The sequence below is a fragment of the Prosopis cineraria genome, unplaced genomic scaffold, assembly GCF_029017545.1.
Source record: "Prosopis cineraria cultivar Desert tree isolate PC_DT_omini unplaced genomic scaffold, ASM2901754v1 PC2, whole genome shotgun sequence".
Taxonomy (NCBI): Eukaryota; Viridiplantae; Streptophyta; class Magnoliopsida; order Fabales; family Fabaceae; genus Prosopis; species Prosopis cineraria.
The window spans coordinates 29,977,972-30,005,570 of NW_026555333.1; the positions used below are offsets into that span (position 1 = coordinate 29,977,972).

Consider the following 27,599-nt stretch of genomic DNA (forward strand, 5'->3'; position numbering starts at 1 on the left):
ATCTCTTGATGTAAATGGTTTCATATTGTTTTTTTAATATATAACTTACTATAATTGTTATTTTAATTACCATGGTGAAGTTTATTTATTATGTTAAACTATATCTACCATGGTATATCTTTCTTACCAAGGTAGGTTATTTTGAAATGATTTATTTATATGATAAACTCTTTTCTACCATGGTAAGGTTTCTAAAAGGAGATTTTATTCTTTCATTGCCATGCAGTCTTTTTTTTTCTAGCACGATAAGTATTCAATATTATTAAATTGGTTTAATAACATATTAGTTTGTAAAAAATAAGTTTGAAAATTTAGATTTTACATTTTGGTATCAAAGCCTTATGTTTTGAGGATCTGTTTTATGTTACCAATTTAAACTTTTTGTTAGAGCTAGTTCACGTTGTTTGGATTCCATACGTGATTGGTGTGATGCATTACATATAGTTGGTTAGCAATATACATTGTTATGGTGCTTCTTCTTATAAGGCTATTATATTGTTAGGCTAACTTTATCTTTGTATATCCTACATCCTTTAAGAGGGGAGAAAGGATGCCAGTCACTCACAGCAATTTAGGGCCTTAGCACGAGCAATGTAACATCCTAATAATTAACCCCCTAATAATCAACCTAATTAAGCAAAAATAAGTAGGATTTATATAGTATGTAATCAGAGGGGACTAATGAGTATTTTTGGTGTTATTTTAGCTATAAATTTAGGCCAAAGGGAAATTGGCTCACTTGGGCATCAAAAAAAGGTGAAAAACAAAGGAAGAAGGCTTTATGCCACATGTCGCATCGCACAGGGCAAGAAGATGAGAAGTAGCCTCTTCTGTATCACATGCTATGACACATGGGGCAGATGCCATGGCACAAGATATGTTTTCTACAAAAAGCCTTCATAGAATAGACTCAATAATTAGAAGAGAAAGAAGGAGAAAATGAGAAACATTGGGAGAGCTTTGCTAGGGCTTCCATTCCAAGAAGAATGAAGGTGTTTCTAAGCCATCTAACCCTAAGAAGAAGTCTCCTAACCTCTTCTTCTCCCTTTCTAATCCATTTTCTTAAGTTTATAGTTAGAGTTTGCAAGTGGGAGAAGATTGTTAATCCATATAGGTTATGGGCCCAAATCCATTAACTCAATAGAAGTTGTTTAAGGTATCTAAACAAGTGATTGAGCGTTTTACAAGTTTTTGGTGGGTAAGTTTCATTAATATCTCAAACCCTAATGATATTAATGACGCTTACCTATCAAACAACTTTAATTGAGTATTTGTAAAGAAGAAATTTGTAAAGATATTAATGAAGCTCATCCTAATGATATCGGGTACAAGATCACATGAAATGATCATTTTGAAAGAATCACAAACAAGCTCTTCATAAGTTTGAGGAAAATCTTGAAAATCTAGAACATGAGCTTATGAAGGGCTTCTATTAAGTGGCATGGCCTCTTCCAATTCAAGTGCAAATCCTCCAACTTCACCATCAATTTCAACCACGTCCATATGTGTACCTATAAAATCAATAAAATACCTTTCTTCAAGCACATTTGAGTTTAAGGAAGTTCTATTCCTTTCAATGACAAAGGAATTAATTTTTAAGTAAATAGAGCAAGGAGCATCATTTAAACAACAAGTGATTAAAGAGCTGGAATAAGTACTTTAAAACAAAGCCAATTCATTATTAAATTCATCAAGACTAAAATCATTACCTTCTATATTACCATTAGGCTTTGTACAATCATTTCCTTGAATTTCCATCTCTTTGTCATCTTATGTTATCTTTAAGTCCTTGCATATCCTTGCTTTGCCTTTTTCCTCCTCAAATCCCTTGTCTTGGATGAGATCTACACAAAACGGTAATGCTGGAAATTTTTTCAGATTTGAGCAACTTGCTTCATCTACCCATTCATGCATCTTCTTAGCCTCCCTTTTTTCTTGGACATTATCCTCACTTGTCTTGATAGTTTTCAAGGCCTCAATTATTCTTTTGAATAAGCTTCCATCCTCATACTTGGGAATCTAAAGAATATCAAGAAAAGGATGGTTGCCTATGCCCTTGGTACCTATAAGACAAGAAGAAATACCTTACTTATGATAAAGCATAGACATTAAAGAAGATAAATCCAAATCATCTACAAGAGACATGTGATAGAACACATTTGTTACCCACTTTTATTTGTCAATTAGGACCATTTTATTAATAATTTATCACCTTCAAGTGCACACATTGCATTAGATTTGGAACTTTGCCTAAGTTTCTAAGATCAGTGCACTAGGGGCATTTTGGTTCAAAAAAAAACTTTTGAGAAAATGTACAAGAAAAATTGACAAAGTGCATTTTATGTCCAGTTGATGAATGGTGAAATTATATTTTTAAAATTCATTTTAGTTTGGGAGTAATTAAATAAAAAAGTCAATACTTTCTTAAGTGTCTTAGTTTGTCCTAGTTTTTGGTTTGCCTTTGTGTGAAAATTTTTATATAATTTTGTGCAGCCTGAAACTTAGTTAATTTAATAAATTCTCCCTTCTAATTATGAATTTAATTCTGGACATGGATTAGATTTTATTATATCATATGCTATTTAATTGAATTATGTGATTTATGTGACATAGGTGGCATGTGACTTGTGCATCAATTGGGCAATTGAGGTCAACACTCCTTGAGGACAATGGCTGATGGTTTGCACGTGAATTATGATTATTTTGAGGGATTAGATCAGCTAAAATGATGTGGATGACACATGGGAAATTAGGCACACATTGGAATCATCTACAAACCAATAGGAAGTTGCCACCTTGCAAGTGTGACAAGGCTCCCATTTACATTTTAATTTCTTTTTCCTTATTTTAATTAAGCTTCAGCTGATGGGAGACACCAAGGAGCACGCCATTTTAAGTCCCAAATGGGATCCAACACATATCTCATTCATCTTCCACATTCTCTCTCTCTTGTTCATAGTGTTCTTCATTTTCTCTCTTTTGTTCTTCATTTTCCAGCACCCTAACCTCCATTTTCAGCCACCAAACCTCCACAAAACTCATACCATTCTTCTCCTCTCTTCATTTTCGTTCCATCCCTTCCATTTTCACAAGGATTGAAGCTCATTTCCATCATTCAAGAGCTATGGAGTTTGGCCTTCACAAGTAATCACTAGGGTTCTTGAAGATGAAGATTGGCTAAGTTTCTTTGTGGAATCCTAAAGAGATGAAGATGGAGGATGAGTCTTGAGCTTCAAATTGGCTAAGTTCTTTTGTTTCCTATCCTCTTCTCTTTTTACTAGATGGTTAGATTCCTTGATCTAGGGTTTAATCATCTTAGCTTATAAATTCTAATTTGAATTTGATGTTGATGTAAAGAGAGAGGATTGTTTCATTTAATTTCTTCCTTGGACAGCCATGACTGAATTTTGCCACTCTTTGTTTGGCACATAATCTTGTGTTTTTCAATTAGTGAATTTCTTGTGTTAATATTGCATAATCTTGTGGTGTTAATGCTTGTGTTGTTGAGTAGCTTGACATAATCTTGTGGTGTTAATACTTGTGTTGTTGAGTAGCTTGACATAATCTTGTGGTTGCTCAATTTATGTGTTTGACCATGGCTGTTGAGAGAGGATTTTGAGTGAATCACTTGGCTAATGTCTTCACCAATTGGTTAATTGAACTAGGGACTTTAATCTAAGACCTAGGGAGGTTAGCTAATTAGGTTAATTGGCTTAGGATAATTTTCTTAAGTCATGATAGCTTTAGTCAAGAGGAAAGGGAAGCTAAACTTAGCCTAATCATGAGAAGATAATGAGTCCAAAATCAACTAATCTCTAGGGTTCCATTATTGTAAAAAGAGAAGTTCATTTCACTCACTTTCACTAGCATTTTAATTACTTGCACATTAGGTAATTAGTTTAGATAATTAGCTAGATAACTAAATTCCTACAAACTTTGGTTGATTTATTTCACTAGATAACTTTCAATTAGACTTAAAACCATTCCTTGGGAGATGACCTAGGGTTGGCCCTATATTGCATTAGGGTTAGCTTTAGTGTAATTTTGAGGATAAGCGACTAATTTCCTATCAACATGTCTAAAGGAGAATCCTCATCAAGCAATCTAGAAGCAATTTCTTTACAAATCTCACATGAAACTCCATTAATGCAAGAACAATCAATACTATATGGATTTGATATTTGTAAAGAAGCAATTCCTTTACAAATCATTAGGGTTTATGTATTTTCATATATAGCACATGTGCAAAATAACTTAGTTAAATTTCATGTTGTTATCTTAGGTGACACTTTGCATGGAAGAGACTTGTTCCAAGACTTGGCATGGCACATGGAGAGGCTTAATGTATGAAATTTCAGACCTGAATGAGAGGCTTTGCATGTGATTTTCAAAAGGCTAAAGAGGCGTATAAGAGTTCACCATGCACTTACACACAATGGATCAAGTTGACTTGTCAAAGCTCAAGCTAATTGCAATGTGCTTGAGAAGCTTGAAGACTAATTTCATATCTGAATTTGCATTGCATTAGGCATGAATTCTAAGGCAATTAAGGGGAACACAAATGCTTAACAAGTCCATATACATATGAGATTAGAAGAGTAATATTGAAATTATCACCTAAGTTAACTTGTAACCTAGACTATCTTTAACATCACTTGACCTAATCACTTGTGTTTAGTTTTTGGCAACTTGTTTAGCAAGTCATAACCCTAGGAATTTTAGCCAAACAGGTTTTAGTGAGCTTAGGATTGATTTTTTAGATCACTCACATTTTTTTTAGATTTTCATCTTGAAGTTCATAAAGTTCTCTCGCTTCTCTCTCTCTACACTTTTAATCTCTCTCCTCCATATCTATCAATATAACCATACAAATTCCACAACAATCACATCATTCTCTTCTCTCATCTTCCTCTACATAACCTAAGAGCTTTCCTAAGGATCAAAGTTTACTTGCCAGGGGTGATTTTCAAGAGAAGATTCAACCATGGAATTGAAGCTTCATCTTGTTCATCACTTGGAAATGCAAGGCTATATTCTTTAAGGAGGTACTTTGAGTAACATCCCAAAAATTTTAAGACTCGAATTTATTTTAAAAATAAAATAAAATATCTATAATGAAATTAAAATTAAGGATAATTTGATAGAGGTCTAGAGTTTAAATTTTTCTCAACAGAAGTTTGGTTTTATTTGATTTTTAACTATGGAAAAAATTATCAAAAGTTGACCTAGGCTTTTGTGCTATAATAAAAAATGTTGGGCCCTTTTTTGTAATTTTCCTTAAAGTGTTAGATCAGCATTTTAAAGAGGAAAATGAACAGAAACAAAATTAAACAAAGAAAGAAACAAACACACGAGAGAGAGAGAGAGAGAGAGAGAGGAAGAAGAGAGGAGAAAGAGAGAAAGTTAGGCTCGGATCTAGGAGGCTTTGCTGCCGTCGCAAGCTCGGTTACACGATAGGTAAACTCCCTACTTCAATCTTCTTCCCTCTATCTTTGTTTTCCTCAATTTTGGAAAAGGAAATTTCTGAAATTTAATCCAAAATGATTTATTTTTGTAAGCTTTAGTTTTCTTGGGTCCTTGGAAGGTTGTTTTGAGTTTCTACATGATGCCTTAATGATTTGAGGGGGTAATTAGATGAACAATAGAGTTTTAAGACAAAAGCTAAACCTCAAGAGGTTGGGTTTTGCTCCTCAATGGTTTAAGTCTATTGATTTAGTTATAATTTTACTATTTGAGCCCAATAAGATTTAAATTAAGGTTTGGTTGTTATTATAAGGGCTAATGGTGAAAGTTAGTGACACTAAGTGAAATTTTTTAATTGATTAAAAATTATATAAATTGAAAATTAGCCTAGTGATGGTTAATAAATGGTTTTGGTGGTTAAGTGATATTATGTGAATGGTCAGTTTAATATATGGACCATTAAAATGGATTATGACTCATTAACCCAAGTTGTGTGGTATGAGTTATAGTCTTCATTAATGCTATTTGTCATGATAAGTGATATGGATCACTTATATGTTGTAGGAATTGTTAGTAAAACTTATTGAGAAGTTAAGAAACAAGCCAAGTCTTATTTTGTACAAGAGGAACCCTTTTAGTACCAAAGGGTTAAGGTAACAAGAGAATTTATATTTCTTATTGCTTTGTTTAGCTATTTTTGAGTAGATAATATTATCTAGCATGCATTACATGTTTTAAATAATTGAATGCAAATAAAATGTGTTTTAGAAAGGTTTATGGGGGTATTGCTTTAATAATAATGCATCTATGTTTACTATCTATTTAATAATGATGTTGCTTATGAAAATAAGATTATTAACATGTATTGTGATCTTAAAAAAAAAAAGAGGAGTTGCACTTAGGGAAGTGCAACTAGGTTTGGTACCTTAGATAGGCTAAAGAATCGCTTAAGGGATGAATTATGAGTGTTATACTACCTTAAGGTTGAAGTGGTCAATACTTGGGAAAGGTAGAAAAAGGGGTAGGAGGCATGATCTCTATGGGAGTTTACTAATGGAAAGATGTGGTCTTGTGATATTCTATGGTTCATTATCAGTACTCAATGTTGCCTTTCATATTGTGGGCTTAGTACACTAAAGTGGTTAATAGATTGAGTGTTCGACACCTCTCAGTGGGAGAGGAAATCCAGCATATAAAGTGTGAGGTTGAGTGCCTAAGCCAAGGTAGCCCTCACATAGAGAGTAAGTCGGGCTGGATTTAGGAGGGAGTTAGCTTTGACTGCTTAGAATTCACGTTAAAAGGGCATAGAGGATTTGATAGATCAGATCATGCCTTGGTTTATATGTTGTGCCTATGGAGGTACAGTGGGTACAAGGTATACCTACAAACTAAAAAGTACCGGGGGGCATTCTATTAGTTAGAAAAGGTTATATCGGCCTATCTCATGCATTCAAGCATTTTAATTAGTTAATCATATATTATTTTGAATCTATTATTTATTTACTTAACTATGGCTTTCCTTGTAAAAAGGAATATCGATTTCTCTGTTACTGAGACTGTGGTTGTCTCACCGATTTCTTTACAATATTTACAAGCCCAAGGGAAGGATCTAGTGGTGGATGGGGAAAAGAGCTAAGCTAGGGGTTTGCTTGGAATAATCCTTTCTTTTGAGCAAGTACATTGTAATGTATTTAGGATTAGAGTGCCAGTAGGATGTGACTATACAAATATGTGAATATGTGTTGATTGTGTGCTTGTGTATGAATTTTTGCCGCTTATAAACTTCTGTTTAAGAAACTTGGTTATGGTATGTGGTTTTGATGGATTTATTTAATAAACCAAGTTTTCACTACAAGCAAATATTTATTTTGGTGTACATATATGAATATGTGTGATTCTACCCACAATTGCAAAGTGGTTGCATTGTAAATTGTATGCTAAAGGCAAATATGTACCTTAGATAGAGAGAGTAGGAGCGTGGGCCCCACGAGGAGCTCTGATCTAAGTGAAAATGTTTAGTATGTGTAATTACATAAATACATGGTATTTGGATCGATTTTTGACCACTCTTGTATAATTTATGCATTTTGGGGGTTTAGGATCTATTTTGGGAAATAGCACCTGGGTGGTCAAATTTTAATGTATGGGTGTTTTCTATCATTTGAATATTCTATTAGGTATTTTTAGTCCTATTTGACTTGTCCAAAGTGTTCCCACAAGTTTGTGACCTTTAGGATGAGATTTGGACAATTTTGAAAATGGTTTTTACTAAAAAACTGCACTTTTACATCTGAGTTTCTAAATCTCAATCCGACCATTGGATTTATCTAAAATTTAGGTCACAAATAAAAATTTTTATAAGCTTCGTGTGGGATTTGGAATCATGTTGATCGGACACCAAACGGAGAAATGACACACTCTAGAATTTGGTCCGGAGGTACTGTCATGTTGCTGTCATGACGACAACAGGATTGATGTTGAGACATGCACGAATTTTGATCCAAGTATTGGATTCTTTTGAAATTTGGTACAATTATAGTACCCTTTGAATGTGACATGTGGCCTCTAGAATCACTCTAATCAAAGGTTGGATGATGAAATGGTGCACTCCGAAAGTTAGTTCGGAGGTGCCGTCATGACAGCTTGTCATGATAGCAAAAATGACCAAACTTATAGCATGTTCAATTTTTAATCCGACCATTAGATCTTCTTGAAATTTGGTGTACTACTAGTAATCATTAAAAATGACGTGTGAACTTTAAAATCACTTTCATCGGAGGTCAAATGCCATAACGGCATCTCTCGAAAGTTGGCCCGAGAGGGCTGTCATGACAGTAATTTAATGCTGTCATGACAGCATCTTTTTTCCCTGCTTTCACCTAGCTTACTTCCGTGCGCTATAGGTAGAACCTATAAATTTTTTTTAAAAGGCTTTAAATAATTATTTTGCTATGATGTATTTGTTTATTGATTTAAATGATTTGTTTTCTAAGTTGGTTTTAGGATCAACTCCTTAACCACATTTAGTTTATTTGAATTGTGTGATTTTTGGATAATACTCAGGGCAAGTGTTACACTATGAGGAGGAGGAAGCCTTGATTTTGTATTATTTTTTAGCTAGTTTTAAACTTGTATCTCTACATTTCTCTCTTTAGAATTACAAATTTCTATAGCTCTTTGATCTTGTAATCTCAAGTAATGGTTCATATGATTTAGAGATGGTTATTACAACTTCATGTTTGTTTCTTTGAGCACTAGAATTTTGGCCTCATTAAGTTCTATCATAATCTTCATATAGCTTGATGAAATTAACATGTTTTCTTACTTGTCATAATTTTGCCAACTTGAATTCATGTGAATATCTTCATGAATCATAATCTTGAGCATGTTGATTTCATCATATGTACTTGACCTAATTAACTCATGTTTGTAACACTTTGGTTAGGATTCTTGCTAGCTAGGTTTTGGCATACTCTAAGATCATAATCTTGGACTAGGGTTGGTCAAGAGATTAGCTAAGTCTTGGTAAATTTAATTAAGTGACTAAAACTAAAGAGAAGAGAGAGGAGACCAAACTAGCTAGGTTGAAATCAAACAAGGATAGGTAACTAAATCCATATAAGAGTTCCTTCTTCTAATAGGTTTACTCACACCCATTCCATTCCCTTTAAAATTAGGTTAAATAGCATTATTAGTTTTAAGGTTAAATCTATCCCAAACTCTATTTAACTTGTAGCACACTTTAACCTAAATTTTCTAACTAAACCTCCTCATAGAAGAATAACCTAAGTTCACACTATTACTACATTAGTGTAACTTAGTATTATTTTGCTAAGGTAGTGATAACCTTAGTCAAAATTTAGGCTTTTAGAAATCAACTCTGAAATAATTGGGTAACTTGTTCAGTAATTAACCTCATAATTGAGTTGAGACACTCACTAGGAAACAATCTAGAGTTGACATTCTACTATATTAGGGTTAAGTCTGGGACTATTTTGGTAGGTAAGCGACTATCCTTATCAGTACTTATTGATTCAAGATTGATGAATATCCTTTTATAACAGGCTCACAAGAGCAAATATACCCTTTATATGTGTATGACTAAGATGTACAATGACTTGAAAAGAGGATGGTGGTGGCCAGGAATGAAGAAGGAAGGGACAAAAGTTGTCTCTCGATGCTTGACATGTCAAAAAATCAAGATTAAACATTAAAAGGTAGTAGGAATACTGCAACCTTTATATATCCCATAGTAGCAATGGGATATTATTTATATAGATTTCATCACCAGACTATCAAGGATAGCTTTAGGAAATGACACCATTTAGGTGATCATAGATCGACTCATAAAACCGACTAATTTTTTTGCTATTAAATTCACCTACCTACTTAAGAAGTTTGTCAAGATATATGTTAAAGAGATAATCAGCTGCACAGTATACCCTCAAATATTATGTTAGACCATAAAGATTCACTTCAAACTTTTAGGGTGCACTACAAAAGGCTATGGGCATGAGGTTGAGATTTAGCACGGCATATCACCCTTAAATTGTTGGGCAATCTAAGAGGGCAATCTAAACCTTAGAGGATATGTTAAGGTCTTATGCCATTGAACTACCAGGTAGTTGAGATAATCATTTACCATTAGTCAATTTTTCTTATAATAACAACTACCACTCAAGTATTAGGATGGTACCTTAGGAGGCCTTGTATCAAAGCAAATAAATAAATATATATATTGATTGAGTTTGTTCCACTACAAATATCTTTCACTGTATGGATTAGATAAAGTCCCTCGATCTTAACATACAAGCACAAATCCCTTCTTTGCTTAGGCAGTAGAAAGTAGCATGGGCAAAGCACTTTGCTATTGCAAGAATTCAATTCTTATTGCATTAACCAAGCTAGTCTTGCTCGCTCTTAAACTCTATTATGAGTTCAACCACCACCTCTAGGCCTGAGCTCTACGTGAGCATAATTAGCCAACTCCATGACTTTTCTTAGCTTCCAACATTGTAAAGGGATAACCTTTCACTATCTAGATGCCCTAGAAGGAAAGGGAGGGTCCTACCAAGTTCTTCATTGAAGTTCAATCCATAATCCCTGCCCTTAGGAGAAGTGAAAGGAGTTATCAAGTCAAATGTGAAGCTTTAGCCTTTAGGATCATAGTTGGAATTAGGTATGAATTAGTCCTTACTTTTTCAAGTAAGCAAACGTGAAACCATAACCTTTAGAAGCAAGGCTTTCCTTAAAAGTCAATTTTAGGAAGATAGTGATCATTGAATCTAGTGTCGATCTATAGAATCGGGTCTTTGTTTACAAGAAACTTTCGACTATTCCTTCTAAGTGGGTGGCTCTTAGTCTTTGATCTTATTGTAGACAAAACTCAAAGAAATCTAGCCAAGCATATACAATAACTACATTCAATGGCTACTCCTTATATATGTGATTTTCTTCTACCTTAATAGCCTTGCCTTCCTCTTTCATCCCTTTTATCATCATTAGGGTGATTGGGGAGTGATTCTATAGTTTTAGTTTTCTTCAGGAGTTGCTTTGTTATGAGAGGATAACCAGCAATACCCGAGACCAAAACTATTGGCATATCATTCCTTTCAAAACCTTAGCTCCACCTAACGCCTTTAGTCATAATGTTCTTATCTATTTCCATCTCTAAAGTTTATGAAACCCCATATTTTAGGTTTACTTGAGATTTTAGCTCTAAAAGGGACATAGAAATGGATACTTACAAAAGAGTGTATTTTAAAGCTCAAATTAAGGGTTTTTGGGTAGATAGAGTAGTTTCCCTTTTACAAAATAGTGTACTTTTCACAACAGCTAGAGTAGTTTCAACAAATAGGGATTACTAGATCATATGCTTGATCAATTGGAAGAAGTTTCCTTTCTTATTCAGCATGAGATTTTGTAATTGATTTTTGAAGATGACTTTCTCTAATCTTTACAAGTACTTATACTTATTTAAGATTTAATCATTTGATACCACTGAGTAATGTAATAAAAAACCTTCACACATTATAACAATAATAAGAGCTACTTGATCTGATCTCTGTCTCAATTCCCTATTAGGAGTTAAGCTACTAATAATCTAAAAGATAGTAAAGGTTAAGGTGTTAGTTACAAAATAACTCTTTGGTGCTATTACAATCCTTCCTTAGTACTTTCATTCTAAATCCCCATCTATAGAGTGATAAAAAAGGGAAGCCTTAAAATGAGAAAGGGAAAGGGAGGAGCAATTATCTAAGTAAATATGGTCTTTAAGTTATCGAAGAGCTAACCTGTACTACTCAGTAACTAATGGATGGTGATGGGAACATCATCACCTAGCACTGCATACCTATCAAATTAGAGCCTAAGTCTAACCTACTCCACTGCTTACCACACCAATAAATGGTGCAAAAAGGAAAAACAAAGACCAAGAGCCATAAATTTTGATTTTATTCTTTTAATTCAATATTTCACTCTTTTCTCTTGAACTCATGAATTTATGTGATATTGTTTATATAATCTAAACTCTAAAATCACGTGAATTTGTCAATTTCAAAAGTATTTCTTTGCTTGAAAATGACCCAACTATTTTCTTCATCTGAATCTTGAAACTATTATTACTTTTGAAATTGTGCTAAATGGTAGTAATGCTAGAACATTTAATGCGTAATTTCTTTTCAACCATTTTAGCCTAAAACATGTAACCTGGTTGAAAAAACTTCTTTCCTCCATCTTTTCCAGGTAACTTAATATTGTTGGCATTAATAATCATAGGAAAAAGCAATTATTATTTCTACATGACTAAGTTCAAGATGCAACTAAAAGATTAATGAGTCTAACAGACATTTCATGCTCAATTACTATAAATACAACTCATTTATAAAGACAAGACTAAAGAGATATACTATTTGTTCAATACTCTTAACTACTTTGATCAATTTCATTAATTTTCTTGTACTTCATTGATTACAAATCTACTATTTTAAGAGAGTCTTGCTATATCAATTGATCACTTGTGTGATTATACTCTATTTTACCCTATTTTCTTGCTTGAGAATAGAGATTTAAGTTTAGAGAACTTAAATGGGTGTTTAATTACCATTATAAAGGGGAATGTTTCAAACTTAAAGAGTCTGTTATGTACTCTGTAACATCCTAAATTTTAATTTGGAAACTAATTGCTAATTAAGGATAAATTAGTTATGCTAATCATAGTTTTAGATGGTGAATTGATATTTTGAGTTGTTGGACAATTGTATGATTAAGATCGAGTCAAAGAATTGCGAACCATAGTAAAGTGTGTAAGCTATAGTGAGAATTCTCTCACTGTGCCACATGCTACGACATATGCATAATGCGTCACAATACTTGGAGCAAAATTTTGAATATATGTAACATGGCTCAGCTAGTAAAGAGAGAAGGAAAAAGGGAAAAGAATGATAGTGAGAAGAGGAAGAAGCATCTCTATGCTAGGACAAGTGATCACAAACACCTGGGAGTTTGTTCTAACCTATTGCCTATCATGTAAGTTTTATACTTCCCTACTTTCCTATTCTGCCCTATTGTCTTAGTTTGAGATATAGAAAAACTGAATTAGGCAGTTTGAAAGAGTCTTTTTTTGACTCAATAGTCATGAAAGGGCTATTGGGACTTAAATTAAGGATTTGTAAAGGGTTTATGGTTAATGGTTAAGCTTTAAAACTATAGGCTCAATTTAGCCTAAATTGGGAGCTTTAAAAGTGTGAGAATCCTATATGAATTATACGAAGGCTAATGAAAGTTGTAGAAGGTTTATAGAGGGTGGTTAGGACTTAAGTTGCTTAATGAAAATGATTAGATTTATGTTATTTTAATTGTATTAATAAGTACTTATGGTCAATTTAAGATTAACATATAGTGCTTAATTATGTAGATTAAAGTGTCTCATGAATATTTTGATCAACCGATAGTAGAAAAGGAAAAGAGTACCACCGATAACCTTTTAGAAATAGAAGAGTTAAGGTAACCGGATAATTTATACTGTCTATTAGCTAGTTTAACTATTTATAAGTAAAATTTTGTGATATAATATATGTTATTATACAATGGCATGATTTCAACTTGCATGATTTTGGAAATTGAAATTATACAATGGCATGATTTCAACTTGCATGATTTTGGAAATTGAAATAAGTGTTGATTTATAACTGCATGCTAAAAGAAAATTGTTTAAAAGGCAAATTGTGAAGAGTATTAATGATATAATATAGAAACGATATGTTATATGTAAAAGACATTATCATGATAAAGGGTGGGAGTTCAACTTAGGTGAAGTAGCATAAAAGTTTATATGGCAATATTAACATCTTGGCACTCTAGGAGAGGCATATACTCTCCTTAATGCCTAAAAGGGTATGATGTTAGAAAATTTTTCTCCTTAATGCCTATATGGGTGCAGTATTGGAGACTATGCTCTTTAGCATCTATGTAATGTGATGTTGGAGTAACAACACCCCAATTGCATGTATGCGACAGAGGGAATACATAGTCTAAAAGTAGGACAAAATACCTTTAGCTAGGTAGTTTTACCATGAAAGGTGAGCTCAGATTAATTTATATAGAATTGGTCCAGAGTATAGCCTATGAATTCAATCAAAGGTATATGTGGAGGTTTGGTTAGATAGTATGATCATATATGTGTTATTTACTATATAACTATATGCATATGTATTAATGTGTAAATAGATATTGTTATATTTACATGTTTACAATTTTACTTGTTAATAGATATTTTTGGATTATTTTAGTTATTAGGACATTTGTCTTACCCTGTGGTTATTACTTTACAAGTTCAAATATTGGTAAGAGTGTAGGGAAAGATTTGAGCTAGGAATAGCTGGTCTACTGTGTTGCCCCTTTGAGATTGTGTAATGAATTTGTAATGTTGTAAATAAAATGTGTATAAGGTGCCATAAGAATGCATGCATGATTTTGGCTGTACTTGTATGATTTGTATGTGTATAGCTTTGTAATGTGTAATCGTTTGAAATTTGAAAAGGAGGGCTGAGATACTAGTGCAAGTACATGGTTGTATGTCTTGTGACTTGATGATGTGTGAAATTTGGCCAAAAAGTGAATATGTGTAAGTATGTGCAAAATGACCCTCTTTGTTATGGAAAATGGCATTTGGTTGGCCAAATTATATTATGATTGTGTTTTAGTTGATATAATTTCTCAATCATGTGAATAATGTCTCATTGGATGTGGTCAAGGCTCTAGTGATAGCTAATGGCACAAGGTGGTGATTTGAGATGCTCAATTGAGGGAAAATGACATAAAGTGATCATTTTGCATTTATTTATCCAATTATCAAAAGAAATGTTAGATTGAGGTGAAACTTATGTTTAGTTAGACAATGAAAAAAGCTATATTTGGGGGCCTAAATTACTCCAATTGGACATAGTATGTAGAAATGGCACACATTTAAAGTTCGTGCAAAAAAGCTATTCATGATAGCTTTATGCTGTCATAAGTACGTGTGATGCGGCACATGATACAAAAATGTGAGATCACCCTCTTTGTGCCACATGTCATAATGCATGTGTCACATGTCGAGGCATATAGATCCAGTTGGGTAGAAATGACTATTTTGCCCCTGTTTTCTATTATATAGTGTTTATGTATTCCTAAATGCTTCCATTATGCATAAATACTTGTGTTGTATAGAATTAACATGTTTTTAAATAATTTTTGAGATCTCAATTATTTTTAAAGAAGTATTTTCTACATTTTTAGTATTTATGAATTATGGTAATAGGGGTTTAAGGACTCTTAATTACTTGTGTATGCATGTGGAACAGTTTGGTGATGTCAAGGCAAATGTCACGTACTGAGGCATCTAAGAACCTCGATCAATCTTAAAGGATATAGTGGAAAAATCTCAACTAGTAAGACTTAAGGACTGAACATAGGCAAGAGGTTTGGCAAAACTAGGATAAACTTGCTGTGTTGATTATCTTCCACTCTCTTCTCAACAAAATATTGATGATATCATTTCTATCTAATCTATCCATCATTTTCATTTAAAGTTTAAAAGTTTAATTAGCCTAATCCATCCCCTTCTTGTGCACATTTTTAGTAAGTCATGGTGTGCCACCTTAGCAAAGTGTGAGACCCACTAATAAAACCATTAACTGTGTAGAGTGGGGGGGTAATGACATAGGTGATTTCAAACATTCAAGTATAATAATGACCTAAAATCAAGTTTAGGACATCCACAGACTCTACATGAAAGTTCAAGCTCAAAAGTGACATTTGACCCTTTAATTGTTAAATGATGATTTCTTCACCATCATACTTCTAAAGATCACTTTCATCCATTGATTGCAAAACAAATTTCCAATTGTTCACTTGTTTTGTTTTACTAAAACTAAAATTGCATAAACAATAGGTAAGGTTTCAATTGCATTTTTAGACAACTAATTAGATTAATTTCTCTTGTTGTTTACAACACAATTGATAATCATTCTTAATACCTAGGTATCTCCCTATATACATTAAGGTAATCACTTATTTTTATTGGGTGTATATGTAACTAGTGCATTTTACAAGTACATTTGAAAATTTGAAGCGTTCATATTTTTTTTTTGGGTGAGCTAATTGGTTAAGATACTTAAGATGTGGCCTATGAAATTAAAGAGACATTGGTACAATGATAGGTCCCAATTAATAGGTAGAACTTACCAGTGTATTTAATTTTTTCACTGTTGCATATACAAATTACATGGTTGAAAGGATCTGAGTTAGTGTTCAGAACTACTAGAATTTGATGTTGTAAATACCATAAAGGGCATGGTTTACATTTGGAAAGCATTATATTTGTTTTTTTTTGGGGTTTGTGTGTGTAATTAACTCTCAAAGTTTACAGTAATAAATACAAGCTAAGACAATTTTGACTTTACATACACGCACATACATACTGACTAGTGATTATGCAAATTGATGCTAGTTCACAAGGTTGCTAGGGTGAGTATTTTCTAAAAAGTTATAATTTTTACTTTATTCCCATATCAGTAATTTTATTTAAAAAATTGCATTTTTTTGAAGTGATTGTTAATGCAATTTCCTTGGCCAGAGTTGAATAGGTAGGCCTTGAGTTGGCATTAGCATTGGATCTCTCTTAAAAAAATTATCTGCAAGTAGTAACTTCCATTTAAAGCGAGTCACTAGATAATGGATTGCAACTAGTGTTTCAATCCTAGCAAAGTCATTCCCAGGACATAATCTATGTCCCCCTCCAAATGCAATGAAGCTGTAGGATGGTATGGATGACTGGTTCTCAAACCTACTTGGATCAAACTTTGATTCTTCAGGGAATATGTTATTGTCCATATGGGTCATTGTAGTTACCCAAAAGATCTATAAACCAAAATAGTAAAAGCCTCTTAGCTTTATGATAAAATACAAGTGTTAAGGTGTAAATGCCCATGAACTTTTTCCTAAAGAACTTCTAGCATATTTAAGTTAACAAGGATACATGTGTACCGATTAACTTTATAAAAGAAGCTAACATTTTCCTATGTTAAAATAGTCAAACATAAAAAACTTAACAAATTGAAGAACATTGACTTCTTTTGTATGGTTAATGAGTAGTCACACATCATTGTTGATTTAAGGATGCTAGAACTTCTAGAAAAAAATGTTTATGGTTATTTTTACACCTTAACCCTAAAAAAATTACATTAAAGTAAATGTTTAATTTGATCTTTCTATATCTTTAAATTAAATTTCTTGCAACATTGCACTTTTATTCCCCTTTCATCTAACACGACATCAAATTGTATAGTTTCTAATTTAGATGTTAGCTAATTTGGGGGCAAATTATTATCTATGAGCAGATAATTAGGTTCAACTAAATCATTGATGAAAATGGAATTAATTAAAAGGACACTATATTGATTATCTTAATGATTTAATTAGTGGATGATCAAATTAAATATATATATATTCTCTTTTGAGGTCCTAATTGTATATTTGTTACTAACGGAGAATTTATGTATTCACTTACTTGCCATCCTTTAGGTATGAGGTATCCTTCATACTCAATATCTCTTGCAGCCTTTCTGAAACTACTAAAGATAAGAGGAAACAACCTAAGTGTTTCATTTGCTACTCACTACTTCATCTTGGCCAGGTCTTCCCATATTAGAGCCTCTTTAGGCAACTTGCTTTCTGCTATCTCTTCTTACTCTGCAACCACATATTAAAATCCCTAATATGCTTATTTAGTGTATTGTTGATTTTGAAGATAAAATGGCCAAAATTGTGGCCTATTTATTTTTCCTTTTTTTTAATTTGTTTATGTCAATGAATTTAATCATTCAATCAATGCCCTTCTACCTGGAAGGCCTTGCATGCATCGAAATAGATAAACTTCAAAAAACTTCAAAATATGGGGTTGCTCAACTTAAGATCAAATTTTGCATTGACTAGGAGCTTCCTATATCTTGTAGATGAACAATCTATCTTAATCTTAGTTTCCCCCCTAAAAAGATCTAAAATATCAAAAAGTTCACAAGATCTATTGATGACAAAACAAAAAATGTATGGTCACGTCCAACCTCTATTACATGAGTCCTATGGAGAAAGGACCTTGTGTATGGTTTTTTTTTTATTTTTTATCCCTGACATAAACCAAAAATTGTATTTATACAAATTCACTATTTTCCCTCATAGAAAGCTCTTGTCTTTAAATGTGAATAAAACCATAAACTGGGTAATGAGGAGTTATAAATGCAATCACTTGGGGTATAAGAACATTAATGTCATCATACCAAAGATCATTTCAAGTACTCTAAAGCGTTTACTTAAAAAAGGAGAAAAACATATCTATTATATTTAACCTATATATTGTATTTTATATATGCATACCTTGAAGAACTGCCGCATAAATATCAGGTTCATTAGCTAGGAGACGAACAAGGAAAGTCAGAAGAACAAATGAAGTGTCATGTCTAGCAACTATAACAAGCATTATATTTTGGATGATTTCCTTCTCAGTGAGCACTTCTTTTCCTTCTTCATCTTCCAGATCAATCAACTAGTGATGAGGTCTTATTGAGGAGAAGTAGGGCCGTTTTGCCTCTTGAGTTCGTTCTTCTTCTTCTGCACAATCTCCTTCAAGAGTTTTTGAATCTTTGAGCTTTCTTTGAGGCTGCGATTATAGCGTGTGAAGGGTAAGTTAATAGGGACTGACCACATTCCCTCCATCATTGATTGAAAGCATTCCAGAAATTTATCTCCTAGTTTTCCTCGCTCCAAACCAAGTAGAAGAGAGCATATTAAGTTGAATGTTAAGATCTTCATCAGAGGCAACATCTTCGAGCACAAGAAAATAGCATGTTCACAAGTTAACTTTTTGTTTCCTTAAAATTTTCTTTCTGTTTTTAGCTTTCATCATCCTAAGAATTAGTACATTTTTATGAGAGGGGAAATAGGATGGATGAAGATTAGGATTTGAAATGATTACTGCTTGATGTATGGTTTGGTTCTTAACATAGTCAGTTATATATTTTATGCATATAATATATATATATATATATATATATAATGATATATGGATTTAGAATAAAAGAAAGGAGGGGAGTGAGTTTCTATTTTCAGATTGGGTTCTTCCCTTTTAGGGTTTAATTTCCCTTGTGAGAGTGAGTCATCGCAAGTGGCCCTGCAGGGTATGCTCTGCTAGGACTTCCTTTTCCCTCTTCTCTAGAGGGTTCTTCTATGATGGCAGAGTGATCGACGAGTTTCTCCTCTCAGCTTTTGTCAGGTTTGAGCAAGTCGCAAGCTTGGTCCTACAGATTGATGTGTGTGTGGGTCTGGGTGCATGCGTGGTGGAGATCGAGTTGTGATCGCAGAAACTTAGGAGCATTAGTATCTATGTATCAAAGGTGGCGGTCAACTATCAGAGTTGGTATGGAATGTTTGCTAGGGTTGATTTGCATATGGGTAAAGTATGTTGGTACCTTGATTGCACGATAATGGAGGGTAATCTTTGTTGAGATGGAGGTTTTTGAAGTAATTGTAGAGGTCTTTTTTTTTCAATTCTTGGGTAGATTTGAATCCTACTCTTTGCGGTATACTTCTTTCTCTTTGTACATTGCAATCTCTAATTATCTAATTTGGAAGAGTTTTATAGATTCGCTTGATGATTTGTAGTTAGTGTTGTCCTTTTTGTTTAAAGCCATTGTTGACATAAAGGGAAAAAGTTTTGTTTCTCGACGTAGTGATCTGCCTCTCTTTTATCTGTAAGGTTATTGGCCAAGATATTTTCAGAAATTCACTATTTTTGGTGTTAGCTAGCAGTATTAAGATCTGGTCGGAACCAATTTTTTGAGCATGGCATCTGTGAAGGGGAGCTGTGTTCCAGTTGGATCTAAGAAGGTTAAGTTGTATTATTATAGGAGGGCTTTATTTTGCTTGGTGTGCTCTCTGTTTTTAGTCTGGAGGTGGTTCCAGTTGGACATGACCTTTGTGTTTGTAAAGAAGTGTGTGATCTATTGTGTTTTACTCATTTTGTTCCTGTTTCAATAGGGTTTCTTTTTGGATGGTCAATTGCAAGGCAAGAGCAGGAATTGATGCAGAGTTTTCAGATGGTAGATTGTTGGAATCTTTAAGTGAGAGTTTTTGGTTCTGTTTGTTTATCTTCTACTAGCTAAAACCGTTAAAGACAAAATTTCTTTTCTAGATTTGGGCTGTTTACTTCCAATGTAGGAATTTGTCAATCTATTGGCAAAGCTCTTTTCTCTCTTTGCTTTAATTTGAGTTTATTCCAAGACTTTATACTTCAGTCGCTGTGCTCAAGCTGCATTTAGAGAGAAATGCTTGAAAGATTTGTTACAACCCCCAGAATTCCTGTCTGTCTTCCCCTTTTTATTTCAGGGGACTTTTACTTTTTTTTTTTTGCTTCTTTTTCCCCCTTTTTGCTTGTTCTATTTTGCTAGAGGCTCTTTTTTGGCTCTGGGTTGTGGTGGTTGGTATTTTTTTTTATGAATGGTATGCTTTTCTTTGGCCATAAAAAACTTAATGATGTGTGGACTTTGTTTGAAAAAAATATAACTTTAAGTCCTGATACTTTACTTATATTTTGTTATTAGTCCTTGTACTTTTTTCTTTTGTGTTTTTTGTCCATGTACCTTTTTTTTTTTTGTATTTTTGGCACATGTTTCATTATTTTAGATCCCTTCAAGCTCCCTATACTTTGTTTATGAAGAGATCTTAAACAATAAAAAATAAAAATACAGAGATCAAAAATATCAAAAAAGAATACAGAGACTAATAGCAAAACGTGAGTAAAGTATAGGAACTTAACATTATATTTTCCCATTTTATCCCTAGCTATCACTTCCTTCGTTTCCCGGATGCAAAGGAAATTTCAAGGTTCAAGAACACTGAAGTAGGGAATGTAATTACTTGATAGGTTTTAATAAGGATTTGATCTAGAAATTTAATTCTTAAATTTATCATTCCAACTAGCTAGCCATGTATATAATTCTTATGTATATTGCATGAAATCTAAAAAAAAACAAACAAACAAACTATATTATCAATAAATTAATAATAACATGGCTCTAAAATTTTTTATATTATCGGTAGGTGTTTTAAATATAGATATTTTTTACTTAACAGAATATTTTTACTATTGAAAAATGTTATTTTAAAATTATAAGTTTTAAATACCAGTATTTTCATTACAATTTTGACTTTGATACGTGCTCAAGAACCTAAACTGAACTGGTCCAAATGCACGGCATAGGAATATTTATAAAAAGCACACGCACGCAACTCAAGAGAATAAAAGACAAATTAATAGTAATTAAACAATAATTGAAGAGCAAAACTGGATTCAATTTTACATAATACATTGATTTTTTTTTATTGTATATAAATATAAATTTTTTTATTAAAAGTAATCATTTTCAAAACAAAGTCAAACTTTAAAGTCAAACTTTAAATACATATCTCATCTCATGGAGATTCAAACCTTAATTGTTGCAAGGGATTATTTATTTCTACTAAACATAACTCTTATTTATATGTGTTGATTATTTATAAAATTTATATATGTATTTCACAAGTTTATTGAAAACTACATTGAATTTTAATTTTTAGAAATTATAATTTAAAAAAATGTAAAGATATTACCTTGTAGTGAGACTTGTGAAATTCTGAAAGAAACAATGTTAAAGTAATAGATATTTAAAATTTTTAAATTAATATATTATAACTTAATATCTTTTCAATTTTATCAGATGTCCTGAAGGGACAGAATATAATATATTTGATTATGATAGAATTATCATAAAATTTATTTTCTTCTACTTTTTGTTCAGGAAGGCTTTTTTCTTCTTTTCCAATGAAATCTTCATTCCTAGTTTTCAATGACAACATTTAGGCTTTCAAATATAATTAACACTTTGACCACACAAAAATATAATTAATTCTTTTAACAAAATTTGTATGAATTTAAATGCTTGGATATAATTTCCCTTCGCAAATTTGCCACGTTTTCTGAAATTACACAGAAACTGACCTAATATAAGACACAGTCAACGCCTGATGCAAATTAGATATACTACGCCCATCACCTTGATTTTCTTTTTTCAATTGGTCAAACATCACTTGATGAGTGATATGATTTTTAATTTGAATTTTTTTTTATACTCTACCATAAGATCTAGATGCTTCATATTTAAATTGAATGATCAAGACTTAAAATTTTTAACTTATATTTTAAAAAATTTATTTTTTTAAAAAAAGAATGGTCATTAGAAAGATATCATTACCTTTGAAATTGTATTTATCAAAATTAAAATTTATAAAAACTATAAAAAATTAATTTTAAATATAAATCATCTAAAATAAATCTAGGTAGTCAACTTATACAAATTATAAAAATGTTAATATTAAATGTTGGACTATTTAAATTTAATCTAATTGGTGATGAGCTAATTCATTAGAAACTTTTATAACTTTTATAAGTTTTTATTTTGGTAAATACATACTCCCTCTATTCAAAAATATAAAATATTTTTTTGAAGAATTAGATGTTTGAAATAAGACATTGTTAATCTTTCGAGATATAATCATTACTTTTTTTTAAAAATGTCCCTATTAATGAATGACTTTATATTTATTATAGGATGTTTAATAGAAATAAATATAAAAAATAGATTTAATTTGAAAGTAGGTAACTACTTTATTAGAGGGTGATATTCGGTTAAAAATACCTTACATTTTTTAACAGAGAGAGTAATTAAAAATAAAAAAATATTTTAACTAACCTTCCTAAAATAATAATTTTTTCTAAAAAATTTTAGGAAAAATATTACTTTTGATCTCTATACTTTACTTGAATTTCAGTATAGGTCCTTACACTTTTTTTTTGTATTCCAGGTGCCTACTTTTTTCTATATCTGCAATATTGATCCCTATATTTTCATAGAGATTTTGATGTGGCATAAATAGTATTAATAATACTAACATGTCAATTAACATTATTAATTTTGTGCTTACGTATCAAATTGATATTGACATGAAATTTTTAATGAGAATTTTTTTTAAAAAAAAAAGCCTACATCAAATGAAATAAATATACTAACATGAATTTTTTAATATGAAAAAAGTAAAAAAAAATATATATATCACATGAAATAAAGATTCTGACATGGATTTTTTAATAAAAAAACATTTAAAGAGTCCAGATTAACCTTTTTATTTTATGTGATGTAGGCTTTTTTAAAAAATATTTGCTCATTAAAAAATTCATGGCAATACTAGTTTGACACATAAGTACAAAATTAAGAATGTTAATTGACATATCAAGATTATTAACACTTTGTGTCGCATTAATATCTTTCTAAAATGTAAAGGCTAACATTATAGATGAAAAAAAAGTATAAAGATTTGAAACACTTAAAAAATGTATAAAAACTTCTACCAACACTTAAGCAAAGTGAGTGAACCAAAAATAGCGTTTTCTCCAAATTTTAAGTTAAAACTTTAAATTTGTACCGTGCACATTAAAATAGATCACACGAACATATTTGGGATCACTCTCTTTCTCTTTCCCTTGACTTTACACCTTTAAGTAACTTTCTGGATCAAGTTCATTGTTTCACCACTTATTAAATCCACAAGATTTCATTTTGCTGTGTATAACACAGAACAAGAAGTCAACGACGTACCTTGACTTCTTGCTTGCCATGCCAATACATCTCAAGGTGCATCCTAACTTCATCATCTATCCTCGCCACATAACGTTTCAACGATTCTGGCTTCAAGAACGGTACAATTGCTCCTCTTACTCTCTTATGATCTTCTCCGTTCAGCTCCAGCAAGGTCCGATCTCCGAGTATCATCCTCGTTGGCTTAGCCTGGTCGCTCGCCGCCGTACTTCCGTCGCTCGTGAAGATGAACTTGTTCGCCGCCGGGCCGTAGATGAACACCGTGGGCTTGCCGAACAGGTTTATCTTCGATACGGGACCGTACTTGTCCACTCTTTGTTGGATCCATTGTTCTGCAGTGTTGGCCCGCATGGCTCGAAGGAGACCTAAGCTTTGGCCTATTATAGGGATTCCCAAAGAACCTGGAGGCACTCTTGTTCTTGTTGTTGATGTTGTTTTGGTTCTTGTGAGAAGGAGGAAGATTGGGATGAGAAAAAAGAGAATAGCTAGGAAGATATTAATGTCCATGGTTATTAATGAGGGGCTGATCTGGTCTTGAATCTAAGGAAGAAGATGGTGGTAGTGTTGCAGAGATGGGTGGTTTAATTTGTCCCTGCTTTTATAAAGGGGAAGCTTTTGTCCATGTTTTGAAGATTCATCATTCACAAGTAGAAAATAGGCCACTACAAAATTTGAATAATTTATTAATTATTCAAGAGTCAAAGAAAGGAAGAAGGACAAATAAATTCAAAAGTATCAATTAATTAAAATTAAGTCTTAAGTATCAAACTTTAAAAATTTATAAATTTGTCTTTCAATTTTATAACTATATTGTGATGAATTTGCAACTTATTTTTTAAGTTTTAATATGATTGAAAAATAAACAAAATTATTTTTGCTGTTAAAATTTAAAACATAAGTTATAAATTCATCATAATAAAATTAAAAAATTAAAAGACGAACTTATAAATTTTTAAAATTTTACACTTGAGATCTATTTTAAATAAATTTATTTTCTTAAAATCTTTTTGTCATTCTCTTATGAAAGAAATACATAATACTGTACCAGAATGGCTTCATGTGCTTGATTTGAAGTAGGAAGTTTGACATTAATATTTTTTTTGCAAATGATATCATCCGAAAAATAATATTAATAAAATATATAACATAACTTGGATTGCTAAGTATAAAAGCAAAACTGTAAAAGGGGAAGTACTAAAGGGAGGTCAAGTGTTTGATTGAGAGAATTTAACGCAGAATATGAAACGGAGGTGGGGGATTTAATGAATTTGATTTAAAAGAAAAAAGATAAGTGGAATTATAAAATTTTTAAGAAAGATAATGTAAAATTAAAGATTAAGAAAAAATAATTAAAATCTTTTCACTAAGGTTTTAAAAATTAGGCCGGTTTTTGAATAAGATAAAATATTTGTTTACTGTTCGATTGTTAAACCGCGTAGTTAGATTATGGTTCAACTGTTTTAGTTAAAATTATTTATTTTTAATAATACATATTAAAATATTATATAAAATATAAACAAGTAATATTATAACATTTTATTTCTTATTTTACCAAAAACATATTTTATTTCTTTGTTTAAAAAAATTAAATGAAATATAAAATAATTAAAAGAGAGAAAATTATTAAAAAATTCATCTTAATGTTTTACAAAATAATTTAAATAATGAATTTTTTTATTATTATTGATTCATTACAATCAGTGACAATCCAGACTTGCCACCATTGGGGCAAAATTTTAAACCATAAAAAATATAGAGAGAACAAAAACTAATTTTCATATTTCTATAAAAAAAATTAATAAAAAAAAAATATGAAGGAGTATTAGGGGGGGAGCTCCCCCTTGCCCCTGCGCATTCGTCACTTACAACTAAATATTATATGATTAGAAAATAATAAGATGTCTTTTTGCCAACCACAAAAAAAAAAAAAAACAATAAGAGTTTTATCCCCAAAAAAAGATAAGAATATATAGAAGGGGTTTGAAATATGAAGGATTCTACATTTGATTAATTAATTGGTTTTTCCTGATTTTTTTTATTTTATTTGCTTGTTTACTTTACTTTATTAAATATTCAAATAAGGTGCCGCATTTGGTTTCGGTGTTTATTAAGTGATGATCAATTTAAATTATTTAAATTTTAATATGAACAGTTTAAATTTATTAATTTTACTTTCATACTTTATTATATATTTATTAAAAGATAAAATATAAAATATAAAATTTTAATAAATTTATTTTATAATTAATTTATAAAAAAATTTAAAAAATTAATATTAAATTAAATCATTTAAATTAATATTACATTTGTATTCTTTAAAATATATTTATTAAAATTTTATATTTTTTATAATAAATATAAAATAAAATTAAAAAATAAAATTTATAAAATCTCTACCGTCCATCGTGCTCATCGGATCTGAAACCGAACGCCACTTCTTCGGTCTCGCATTCCCTCCCTCACCGGCTCGCATTCACTCATTCACTGCCGGCACTGCTACTTACGGCCCCGCTCCAGCTCTCGCTTCATCCTCTTAGCTCTCTGACTGTCTCGTCTTCAAGCTACTCTTCACTCTCTCTGCTTCTTCAAATTTCACCTCCAAGGCTGCAGAATATAATAAAATCAACCACTAATTACAACTTCAATTTCCAATTCCCGCAATCGTTAATTACGAATCAAAGTTGGAAGCAGAGGTGAAGCTGGTTCAGAAGTTAATCTCCGAGAGAAAGAGAAAACAGAGAGTACCTCAAAGTTTAGGAGACGAGACTGAATCTGTTGGTCAAGCTTTTCAAGGGCTTCTCTGGCCTTGTCTTTGTCTAACTCAGAATATTCCTTCTCCTTCATCATTGCTAAACTCTGTAACAAGAAGACAAAGACGATGACGAAGAAGAAGAAGAAGGATTTCCATTTCGGTTTTGCTTTACAAGGTTCAATTCCTTCAAATCCAATGGCCTAATCTTCTGAAATAGGAAGACGGATGCATGTTTGTGGAAGCTCAAAAGGTTTATCGATGGCATTTCAACCTTCCAATAAATTGAAGCCCAGTTAAAGAGAAGGCAAGGATAATGATATTGCCATGATTTTGGGTGACCACGTCAATGACCTCGGCTTTGGGAAAGTAAGTGATGGTGAGGATTTGACACGGCCCATTGGTGAAATGGACGTGGGTACTGGAGAGAGAAGTAACTTCCTTGAGGCGTGCATGTCGAACTCTTAGTATTGGGCTGGCCTGCTTGTCTAGTCCCATTTCCACCCGTCCGGGAATGTGCGTGACTTTGTGGGTTGTGGCCGCAAGACGGAGTAGGGAAGTGGACTATGGTGGACAGAAAACGGGCCCACCAAACAATCTCTAACGAAGGTTTGTAGTAGTCAATGTTATAAAAACTAAATCGATCATGGAACTTTAAGTTGTCGATTTACAGTTCAATGGTCGAACAGTTGCTTAAATTGAAGTTCAATCGATCATAAATAAATTGATATATTTTAAATATTATATATTTAATATAAAAAAAAACCATATATTATAAGAAAAATGAATATGTAAATTTCAAACAAGATAATTTATAATTTATAACATCATTTTTATCCAAAACGTATATAATTACTTCATAATTTATAATTTATAACTTTAAAATATATACATATATGCATAATTCATACATATTTCTTGCATTTTTTTATTTTGTCATGTTTATTGGGTATAAATATATATATAAATTATATTTTAGAAATATGAATTAAAAAATAAAAATAAAAAAGTGAAATGGCTGGTTCAGCCGGTTTTATCATTTTTTTACTGGTTTGCAGTCGACTAAACTAGTTTATAACCGGTTCATAGGAAAAGTGATTTTTAGGTGTAACTGGACCAAACCTATAACTAGTTTCAGGTTCAACTGATTGGAAAGGCCGATT

General features: G+C 31.7%; 1 pseudogene; it reads right to left on the reverse strand.

Moving 5' to 3' along the window:
- Positions 1-1,144: 1,144 nt before the first annotated feature.
- Positions 1,145-26,717, reverse strand: LOC129302180 (taxadiene 5-alpha hydroxylase-like; annotated as a pseudogene).
- Between the last annotated feature and the right edge of the window lie 882 nt (positions 26,718-27,599).